This window comes from Oncorhynchus masou, chromosome 24 (assembly GCF_036934945.1).
Source record: "Oncorhynchus masou masou isolate Uvic2021 chromosome 24, UVic_Omas_1.1, whole genome shotgun sequence".
Lineage (NCBI taxonomy): Eukaryota > Metazoa > Chordata > Actinopteri > Salmoniformes > Salmonidae > Oncorhynchus > Oncorhynchus masou.
In genome coordinates, this window is record NC_088235.1 from 94,755,299 (window position 1) to 94,765,986 (window position 10,688).

Below are 10,688 nucleotides of genomic sequence, written 5' to 3' on the forward strand. Positions count from 1 at the left end.
CCTCCCATGAACACCCTTCTTGTTTAGTGATTTACATATCGTAGACTTGTCTACAGAGATGTTAGCATGTTCAGAGATTTCTATAAGTCTTTAGCTGACAATGTAGGACTCTTCATAACTGCATTGAGCATTCTGCACTGTGCTCTTGCAATCATCTTTGCACGGTGGCCACTCCTAGGGAGAGTAGCAACAGTGCTGAACTTTCTCCATTTATAGACAGTTTGTCTTAGTGTGGACTGATGAACATCATGGCTTTTATAGAAACTTCTGTAACCCTTAACAGTTTTATGCAAGTCAACAATTCTTAAACTTAGGTCTTCTGAGATCTCTTTTGTTCGAGCCATGATTCACATTAGGCAATGCTTCTTGTGAAGAGCAAGCTCACATTTTGTGAGTGTTTTTTATATGGCAGGGCAGCTCTAACCAACATCTCAATCTTGTCTCATTGATTGTTCTCCAGGTTAGCTTTTGGAGAAGTCATTAGCCTAGGTGTTCACATACTTTTTCCAACCTATACTGTGAATGTTTAAATTATGTATTCAATATAGACAAGAAAAATACAATCATTTGTGTGTTATTTGTTTATGCAACCTGTGTTTGTCCATCGTTGTGATCAAAATTTACGACCAATTTATGCAGAAATCCAGGGAATTCCATACTTTTTCTTGCAACTGTATGAAAAATCTCTGTAGGTCTAAGAAATATCTGGAAAGGAGAGGGGAAAGAGGGAATTTGAAAATAATCAGTTGTAGAGGATAACTTTATAAAAGAACTTTATAAAAGAAAGTATGAAAGAACTTTAAAAGAACTTTATAAAAGAAAGTAGGACAAGCACTCTACTCTCGCGATATCAAAGACAACCACAATGACACATTGGGTCCTTCGTTTTCACTATACATTGAGATGATGCAGACTGAGACAGCAAAATACTTAGAAATGTAACAAAATTCAAAGATTTTACTGAGTTACAGGAAATCAGTCAATTGAAATAAATGAATTAGGCCCTGATCTATGGATTTCACATGACTGGGAATACTGATATTCATCTGTTGGTCACAGATACCTTTAAAAAGAAAAAGTAGGGGTGACGATCAGAAAACCAGTCAGTATCTGGTGTGACCACCATTTGCCTCATGCAGCGCAACACATCTCCTTCACATAGAGTTGATTAGATAGTTCGTTGTTGCTTCTGGAATATTGTCCCACTCCTCTTCAATGACTGTGCGAAGTTGTTGGATATTGGTGGGAACTGGAACAGGCTGTCGTACACGTCGATCCAGAGAATCCCAAACATGCTTAATGGGTAACATGTCTGGTTAGTATGCAGGCCATGGAAGAACTGGGAGATTTCAGCTTCCAGGAATTGTGTACAGATCCTTGGGACATGGGGCCGTGCATTAGCATGCTGAAACTTGAGGTGATTGTGTGAGGTGTGTGAGGTGATTGTGTGAGGTGATTGTGAGAATTGTTGATTTGTGGATTGATTTGTGGATTGCGGATGAAACTGGTTGAGAGAATGCCAAGAGTGTGCAAAGCTGTCATCAAGGAAAAGGGTGGCTACTTTGAAGAATCTCAAATATATTTTGATTTGTCTAACACTTTTTTGGTTACTACATGATTCCATATGTGTTATTTCATAGTTTTGATGTCTTCACTATTATTCTACAATGTAGAAAATAGTAAAAATAAAGAAAACTCTTGAATGAGTAGGTGTGTCCAAACTTTTGACTGGTGCTGTATGTGTAAGATAAATTCAGCTCGTGATTTAAGAATATAAATCAGTTTGTACAGTGATTTGAAGAGCTTGATGAGATATGTTAAAACACATAGACAATGAGAGTACTCTAGCTATTGTGTTTGTGACCAATGCTTGTTCATCTCAAGCAATTTTATAAAGGTGACACATGGAATACACTGAGACAGACACAAGTAAGATGAGCTGCTGAAAAGTGAAATTGCATTTGTAGTTCTGGTAAAGTGTTGGTTATCCACTTATGTAATAAACTGTCAATATTATTCACGTTATCATTATATCAACCAACTGTGTTATTGGAAACTTTATTGTTGTGGCTGTCAAATCATATCATATGGCCTAGTGAAATGTGACAAACTGATTATCTGTCTTGAAAAGTGCCCTGAAACAGTCAAAGGATGGACTAGGTTAGGTTGTCATGGCTATTGCCATGATTGCCACTGTGTAGGCCTACTGTTAGGATTCTTCCCAGATGACAATGGACCAGTAGAGGAAAGTGATCTCGGCAGGGTCTCCCTGTGTCTCTGGCAGTGCAGTGACTCTACCATTCCCCCTCTGGCATGGCCTGAAACATTAATGATCACCAGGAGAATGTGATCTGCCTGGCCACCGCAACTCACAGCTCTCCTCCCAACCACCGCCCCACCCAGCTACAGCCTTCTCTTCTCACAACATCACTGCTTGGAAAGGAGGCCAGTGGATAGGAAGCCTGTGGGCCATTATGAGCTGTACTGAAAATACAGCATTTTGTGTTGATGATAGACTTTTATTTAGAAAACTTTGAATGACATCTGATATATTTAGAAAATAGCAGGAAAGTCAATAAGCAAAGTCAATTTAAGTGTTTTGAAAAATAAAATGTTATTCTGTATTATGAAGTTATATTTTATAGATTTAGGCATACATGCTCAAAATGCAGATTGTGATATTACTCACCAATACCTACATGAAAGATATTTCAGGGTATGTAACTCTGCCACACTGCCTGTCTGCCTGTCTGCCTGACTGCCTGTCTGCCTGCCTGCCTGCCTGTCTGCCTGCCTGCCTGCCTGCCTGCCTGCCTGCCTGCCTGCCTGTCTGTCTGTCTGTCTGTCTGTCTGTCTGTCTGTCTGTCTGTCTGTCACATAGAGGAGATAGGAAGGTGCTGGAAAACGTCTGTGACAGGTCTAATAGATGTTTTAACACATGAGCGAGCACTTAAACAGATAAAGAGTTTTTTTCTGAAAAGCTAAAAGCCTCCACTTCCAACAAGACAGTGGAACCCCGAACATAGAATGTCAGCATCACAAAACACTGGAATTGTGATCCGGCTGTCAAAATTGAGTTGACAGCCGGATTACATGTAACATCTCCAATGCTTCCACCTTGGGGACATGCCGGGGAGACGGGGCTGGTGTGCACTGTGCACGGCAACTTTGGCGTGCACACCATAGCAGAGAGAGAGGCCGGTCTTGACTGTAGTCCCTGTCTGTGAATCGAGACACACAGTAGATTATTGATCACAGCCAGACAGTGTGTCAGTCTCAGAGACACAGCCGACAGACAACCGTGTGTCTATCCCTGTCAATTAAAGTCCCCTCTCAGTCTGTATTGATTGGGGAACAACTAAAAACTGGTAATTGTCATTAATATGCCGATTTACAAACAGGTGAGCAGAGCAGAAGTTGGTAGAGGAAGCGCAGTACAGTGACAGTCAGTATGGATATATTGTTGTGTGTTACCCCCAACGGCCCCAGACAACAAGCCAACAGGCAGATGCTAGTGTCCAGGAAACAGTGAGGCCTGCTTCATCATCTGGGCTTCCCTGTGCCTTGGGTGCTGTTTACTCTCTACTCTGCGGGATAAAGCAGCCATTAAGGCCTGCTGAAAGATGTGAAAAAAGGGGCCAGACAACATGGCACGGTAGCCTTCACCAAAGTACACAGAAATGCGCACAAACACACTGACACACAGCAGCAGAGCCCCTCCATTTAATTGTTTGGAATGGGCCGTATGAAGGGCAAAGCTTTTACAAAATGGGCCCAGGGAGGGTCAGGGTGTTCCCTTGTGAGTCCTGGAGCTCCATTAATTCAGTCCACTTGGGAATCTCTCTTTATCCCTGTCAAAACTAGTCCTGCCCTTCAAAATGCTATTCCTAAAACCTACCTTGACAGTGACACTCACAATTCTTCCTACAGTGAGCTACAAAAGTATTGGGACAGTGACACATTTGTTGTTTTGGCTCTGCACTTTGGATTTGAAATTATACATATTGGATGAACTGTTTAGAAATTACAGCACTTTTTGTACGTATTTAATGCCCAATAGATATTAATGGTAGATAATGTATTGTGTCATTTTGGAGTCACTTTTATTGTAAATAAGAATAGAATATGTTTCTGAATACTTTTATATTCATGTGGATGCTACCATGATTACAGATAATCATGAAAGTTACAGAGAATGTTACAGAGGCATTAATATCATTCCCGCCCTTAAATGCTTACCTACGCTGTTATTGTAATGGTGAGAGGTCAGCATGTCTTGGGAGTATGAAACACTACATGACCAAAAGTATGGGGACATATTCTTGTCGAACATCTCATTTCAAAATCATTGGCAATAATATGGAGTTGGTCCCCCTTTGCTGTTATAACAGCCTCCACTTTTCTTCAAAGGCTTTCCACTAGATGTTGTAACATTGCTGTGGAGACTTGCTTCCATTCAGCCACGAGCATTAGTCAGGTCAGGCAACGATGTTGGGTGATTAGGCCTGGCTTGCAGTCAGCGTTCCAATTCATCCCAAAGGTGTTCGATGGGGTTGAGGTCAGGGCTATGTGCAGGCCAGTCAAGTTCTTCCACACTGCTCTCAACAAACCATTTCTGTATGGACCTCTCTTTGTACACAGGGCATTGTCATGCTGAAACAGGAAAGGGCCTTCCCCAAACTGTTGCCACAAAGTTGGAAGCAATGAATCATCTAGAATGTCATGGTATGCTGTAGCGTTAAGATTTCCCTTCGCTGGAACTAAGGGGCCTAGCCCGAACCATGAAAAACAGCCCAGACCAGTATTCCTGCTCCACCTAACTTTACTGTTGGCTCTATGGATTGGGGCAGGTAGCGTTATCCTGGCATCCTCTAAACCCAGATTCGTCCGTCGGACTGCCAGATGTTGAAGCGTGATTCATCACGACAGAGAACGCGTTTCCACTGCTCCAGAGCCCAATGGATGTGAGCTTTACACCACTCCAGCCGACGCTTGGCATTGCACATGGTGATCTTAGTCTTTTGTGCGGCTTCTCGGCCATGGAAACCCATTTCATGAAGCTCCCAACGAACAGTTATTGTGTTGACGTTGCTTCCAGAGGCAGTTTGGAGTGTTGCAGCCAAGGACAGACAATTTTTACGCGCTACGCTCTTCAGCACTTGGCAGTCCTGTTCTGTGAGCTTGTGTGGCCTACCACTTTGCGACCAAGCCATTGTTGCTCCTAGACATTTCGACTTTACAATAACAGCACTTAGAGTTGACCGGGGCAGCTCTAGCAGGGCAGAAATTTGATGAACTGACTTGTTGGAAAGGTGGCATCCTATGAAGGTGCCACTTTGAAAGTCACTGAGCACTTTAGGAAGGCCATTCTACTGCCAATGTTTGTCTATGGAGAGTTCATGGCTGTATGCTTGACTTTATACCCCTGTCAGCAACGCGTGTGGCTGAAATAGCCAAATACACTACTTTGAAGGGGTGTCCACATACTTGTTTATATATAGTGTATCATTATTCATGATTCATTCAGCACCATCTGTAATCATGGTAGCATCCACATTAATGTAGAAGTGTTTAGAAACATATTATATTCTTACACAATAAGTGACTCCAAAATGACACAATACATGAATGCATCCAACAAGTTTGTTGAGTCACAATCTTATTGTAATCATTGTGCACTAGGAATAAGGGATCAAATACTCAACTTTTGACTACTTTAATTTAAAATGGGGGGAGACAAAATAGTGTAGCTGACAGTATGCACTTTAACCTCGTGGTCATTCTTTTCTTTCAAATCCAAAGTGCTGGAGTACAGAGTCAAAACAACAAAATGTGACACTGTCCCAGTACTTTTTGAGCTCACTGTGCCTTCGGAAAGTATTCAGACCCCTTGACTTTTTCCACATTTTGTAACTTTACAGCCTTATTCTAAAATGAATTAAATCAAATAAAATCCTCAGCAATCTACACACAATACCCCATAATGACAAAGCAAAAACAAGTAGTTGTTTTTTTAATTTGCAAATGTATTTAAAATAAAAAACAAATAGCTTTTTACATAAGCTCAGGTGCATCCTGTTAGCATTTATCATCCTTGAGATGTTATTACAACTTGATTGGACTCCACCTGAGGTACATTCAATTGATTGGATAGGATTTGGAAAGGCACACACCTGTCTCTATAAGGTCCCACAGTTGACAGTGCATGTCAGAGCAAAAACCAAGCCCTGAGGTCAAAGGAATTGTCCGTAGAATTGTTCGTAGAGCTCCGAGACAGGATTGTTTCGAGGCACAGATCTGGGGAAGGGTACCAAAACATTTCTGCAGCATTGAAGGTCCCCAAGAACACAATGGCTTCCATCATTCTTAAACGGAAGAAGCTTTGAACCACCAAGACCCTTCCTAGAGCTAACCACCCGGCCAAACCGAGCCATCTGGGGAGAAGGGCCTTTGTCAGGGAGGTGACCAAGAACCCGATGGTCACTCTGACAGAGCTCTAGAGTTCCTCTGTGGATATGGGAGAACCATCCAGAATGGCAACCATCTCTGCAGCACTCCACCAATCAGGCCTTTATGGTAGAGTGGCCAGAGGGGAAGCCACTCCTCAGTAAAAGGCACATGATAGCCCGCATGGAGTTTGCCAAAAGGCACATAAAAACTCTCAGAAGATGAGAAACAAGATTCTCTGGTCTGATTAAACCAAGATTGAACTCTTTGGCCTGAATGCCAAGTGTCATGTCTGGAGGAAACCTGGCACCATCCCTACGGTGAAGCATGGTGGTGGCAGCATCATGGTGTGGGGTTGTTTTTCCACGGCAGGGACTGGGAGACCAGAGATACTTGTTGAAAACCTACTCCAGAGCACTCAAGACCACAGACTTGGGTGAAGGTTCACCTTGAAACAGGACAACAACCCGAAGCACACTGCCAAGGCAGCGCAGGACTGGCTTCGGGACAAGTATCCGAATGTCCTTGAGTGGCCCAGCCAGACTTGAACCCGATCTAACATATTTGAAGAGACCTGAAAATAGATGTGCAGGGATGCACCCCATCCAACCTGATAGAGCTTGAGAGGATCTGCAGAGAAGAATGGGAGAAACTCCCCAAATACAGTTGTGCCAAGCTTGTAGCGTCATACCCAAAAAGACTCAATGCTGTAACCGCTGCCAAAGGTGCTGCAACAAAGTACTGAGTAAAGGGTCTGAATACCTATGTAAATGTGATATTTCAGTTTTTTTTATACATTTGCAAAAATGTATAATAACCAGTTTTTGCTTTGTCATTATGGGGTATTCTGTGCAGATTGATGAGGGGGAAAAAAACAATTTAATCAATTTTAGAATAAGGCTGTAACATAACAAAATGTTTAAAACGTCAAGGGGTCTGAATACTTCAGCACAATTTGGGAAGTACAAGAAGGCACTTCCTTCTACACAATTCTAAATATCTATAAACCTACTGAAGCAGGGAGATTCTTGAGAAAATGTGATCTATGGGTTAATACTTGACTATGGGGAGCTTCTCTCCTTTTACTTGTGCAATAGGAAGAGCCTGTGGTATTCAACATTTTCCCAATTAACTCTGTGGGCAATTTCTACGCATTATTTAGGTAATCAGTGCTAAAAAGGAACTATGAATTGAAGAGGAAACTGTGAGGTTCCTGCTAATTGACTCTGTGGTCAATTACTACACCTCTCCTTTAGATTATAATACTCTGAGATTAAATGGGAAACACCATCCAATCAAAGAAGCAAATCAAGGCCAGCATATCAGAAGAATATCGGTTTGAAATCAGACGCATCATTCGGTTTGGGGCAGGCAGGAGTGGTAGCAGAGGCAGTCTGTTAGGGGCTCCTGGGAGCCTGCTCCTTCACACTAAGTTGGGCTGAAATGGCTGGCTGGCTGGTAAATGGTCCACTGGGTGTACGTTCTCTAAGAGGTAACTAAGGAGAAATTAAGAAAAAGGGGGAATCTCTCCATGGAGAGATTATACTGTATATATAAATACAATTCAGTTATAAACACTTTATAACTTCAACATTGTATTACTCATCTATATCACTGTAATTCCTTAGTCAATCGCACATCCTAATAAAGACATTTTTCTTTCAAATTTTTTAATTGTTATTTTCAGGAGAGATAAAAAAATAAATCCTTGTCACACATCTTTGAGTGTAACCCTGCAGAGCCATGCTGAATCGGTTAGCTGCATGGCCAGGTTACACAGCTGTTTATTGTTGTTGTTCTGCCTATTAAATATACATGGCTATACGATAGCAGTGACCTGAGATATGCCTCCTGTTCTGCAACACTGCTGTTGCTCCCCACATGCCTTCATCTTTCAGCTGCCTTCAGTTCAGCTGCCTTCATCTTTCAGCTGCCTTCAGTTCAGCTGCCTTCAGTTCAGCTGCCTTCATCTTTCAGCTGCCTTCAGTTCAGCTGCCTTCATCTTTCAGCTGCCTTCAGTTCAGCTGCCTTCAGCTTTCAGCTGCCTTCATCTTTCAGCTGCCTTCAGTTCAGCTGCCTTCATCTTTCAGCTGCCTTCAGCTTTCAGCTGCCTTCAGTTCAGCTGCCTTCAGCTTTCAGCTGCCTTCAGTTCAGCTGCCTTCAGCTTTCAGCTGCCTTCAGTTCAGCTGCCTTCAGCTTTCAGCTGCCTTCATCTTTCAGCTGCATTCAGTTCAGCTTCCTTCAGTTCAGCTGCCTTCAGTTCAGCTGCCTTCATCTTTCAGCTGCCTTCAGTTCAGCTGCCTTCATCTTTCAGCTGCCTTCAGTTCAGCTGCCTTCATCTTTCAGCTGCCTTCAGTTCAGCTGCCTTCATCTTTCAGCTGCCTTCAGTTCAGCTGCCTTCAGTTCAGCTGCCTTCAGTTCAGCTGCCTTCAGTTCAGCTGCCTTCATCTTTCAGCTGCCTTCAGCTTTCAGCTGCCTTCATCTTTCAGCTGCCTTCAGTTCAGCTGCCTTCAGCTTTCAGCTGCCTTCATCTTTCAGCTGCCTTCAGTTCAGCTGCCTTCATCTTTCAGCTGCCTTCATCTTTCAGCTGCCTTCATCTTTCAGCTGCCTTCATCTTTCAGCTGCCTTCAGTTCAGCTGCCTTCAGCTTTCAGCTGCCTTCATCTTTCAGCTGCCTTCATCTTTCAGCTGCCTTCATCTTTCAGCTGCCTTCATCTTTCAGCTGCCGTCATCTTTCAGCTGCCTTCAGTTCAGCTGCCTTCATCTTTCAGCTGCCTTCAGTTCAGCTGCCTTCATCTTTCAGCTGCCTTCAGTTCAGCTGCCTTCATCTTTCAGCTGCCTTCAGTTCAGCTGCCTTCATCTTTCAGCTGCCTTCAGTTCAGCTGCCTTCAGCTTTCAGCTGCCTTCAGTTCAGCTGCCTTCAGTTCAGCTTCCTTCAGTTCAGCTGCCTTCAGTTCAGCTGCCTTCATCTTTCAGCTGCCTTCAGTTCAGCTGCCTTCATCTTTCAGCTGCCTTCAGTTCAGCTGCCTTCATCTTTCAGCTGCCTTCAGTTCAGCTGCCTTCAGCTTTCAGCTGCCTTCAGTTCAGCTGCCTTCAGTTCAGCTTCCTTCAGTTCAGCTGCCTTCAGTTCAGCTTCCTTCAGTTCAGCTGCCTTCAGTTCAGCTGCCTTCAGCTTTCAGCTGCCTTCAGTTCAGCTGCCTTCAGCTTTCAGCTGCCTTCAGTTCAGCTGCCTTCAGTTCAGCTTCCTTCAGTTCAGCTGCCTTCAGTTCAGCTGCCTTCAGTTCAGCTTCCTTCAGTTCAGCTGCCTTCAGTTCAGCTTCCTTCAGTTCAGCTGCCTTCAGTTCAGCTTCCTTCAGTTCAGCTGCCTTCAGTTCAGCTGCCTTCAGTTCAGCTGCCTTCAGTTCAGCTTCCTTCAGTTACATTACATTACATTTAAGTCATTTAGCAGACGCTCTTATCCAGAGTTCAGCTGCCTTCAGTTCAGCTGCCTTCAGTTCAGCTTCCTTCAGTTCAGCTGCCTTCAGTTCAGCTGCCTTCAGCTGTATCACATCCGGCCGTGATTGGGACTCCTATAGGGCGGTGCACAATTGGCCTGGGGTAGGCCGTCGTTGTAAAGAATTTGTTCTTAACTGACTTGCCTCATTAAATAAAGGTTAAATATATTTTTTTTAAATGTCAAAGCTGCCTAGGCCTAGTCAGAATGACAATATTTGGGAAGGGCTGGGGTAACGCTTCTTTGCTATGACTGCACAACATTGATTCAATTCACTGGTGTCCATTGCATTGTTTGTTGTGTGTGTGTGTGTGTGTGTGTGTGTGTGTGTGTGTGTGTGTGTGTGTGTGTGTGTGTGTGTGTGTGTGTGTGTGTGTGTGTGTGTGTGTGTGTGTGTGTGTGTGTGTGTGTGTGTGTGTGTGTGTGTGTGTGTGTGTGTGTGTGCGTGTGTGTGTGCGTGCGTGCGTGCCTCCATTCACGTGGGTGACTTATAGCCAACATGGCAGTTTTTCAGGGGGGCTCTCTCCTCTCTAAAGCTTTGCATGAGCCAAGGCAGAAAGGAAAGGGCCTTTGTGTCAGGATTTGGCCAGGGTTGTTCTGGGTTTTGGTCACTAGATGCCCCCATTGTGCTTTTTGACCTTATGTTTTTTCCCTTGTTCCCCATTATTATTTGCACCTGTGCCTCGTTTCCCCTGATTGTATTTAAACCCTTAGTTTCCCTCAGTTCTGTGCTCTGTGTTTGTATGTTA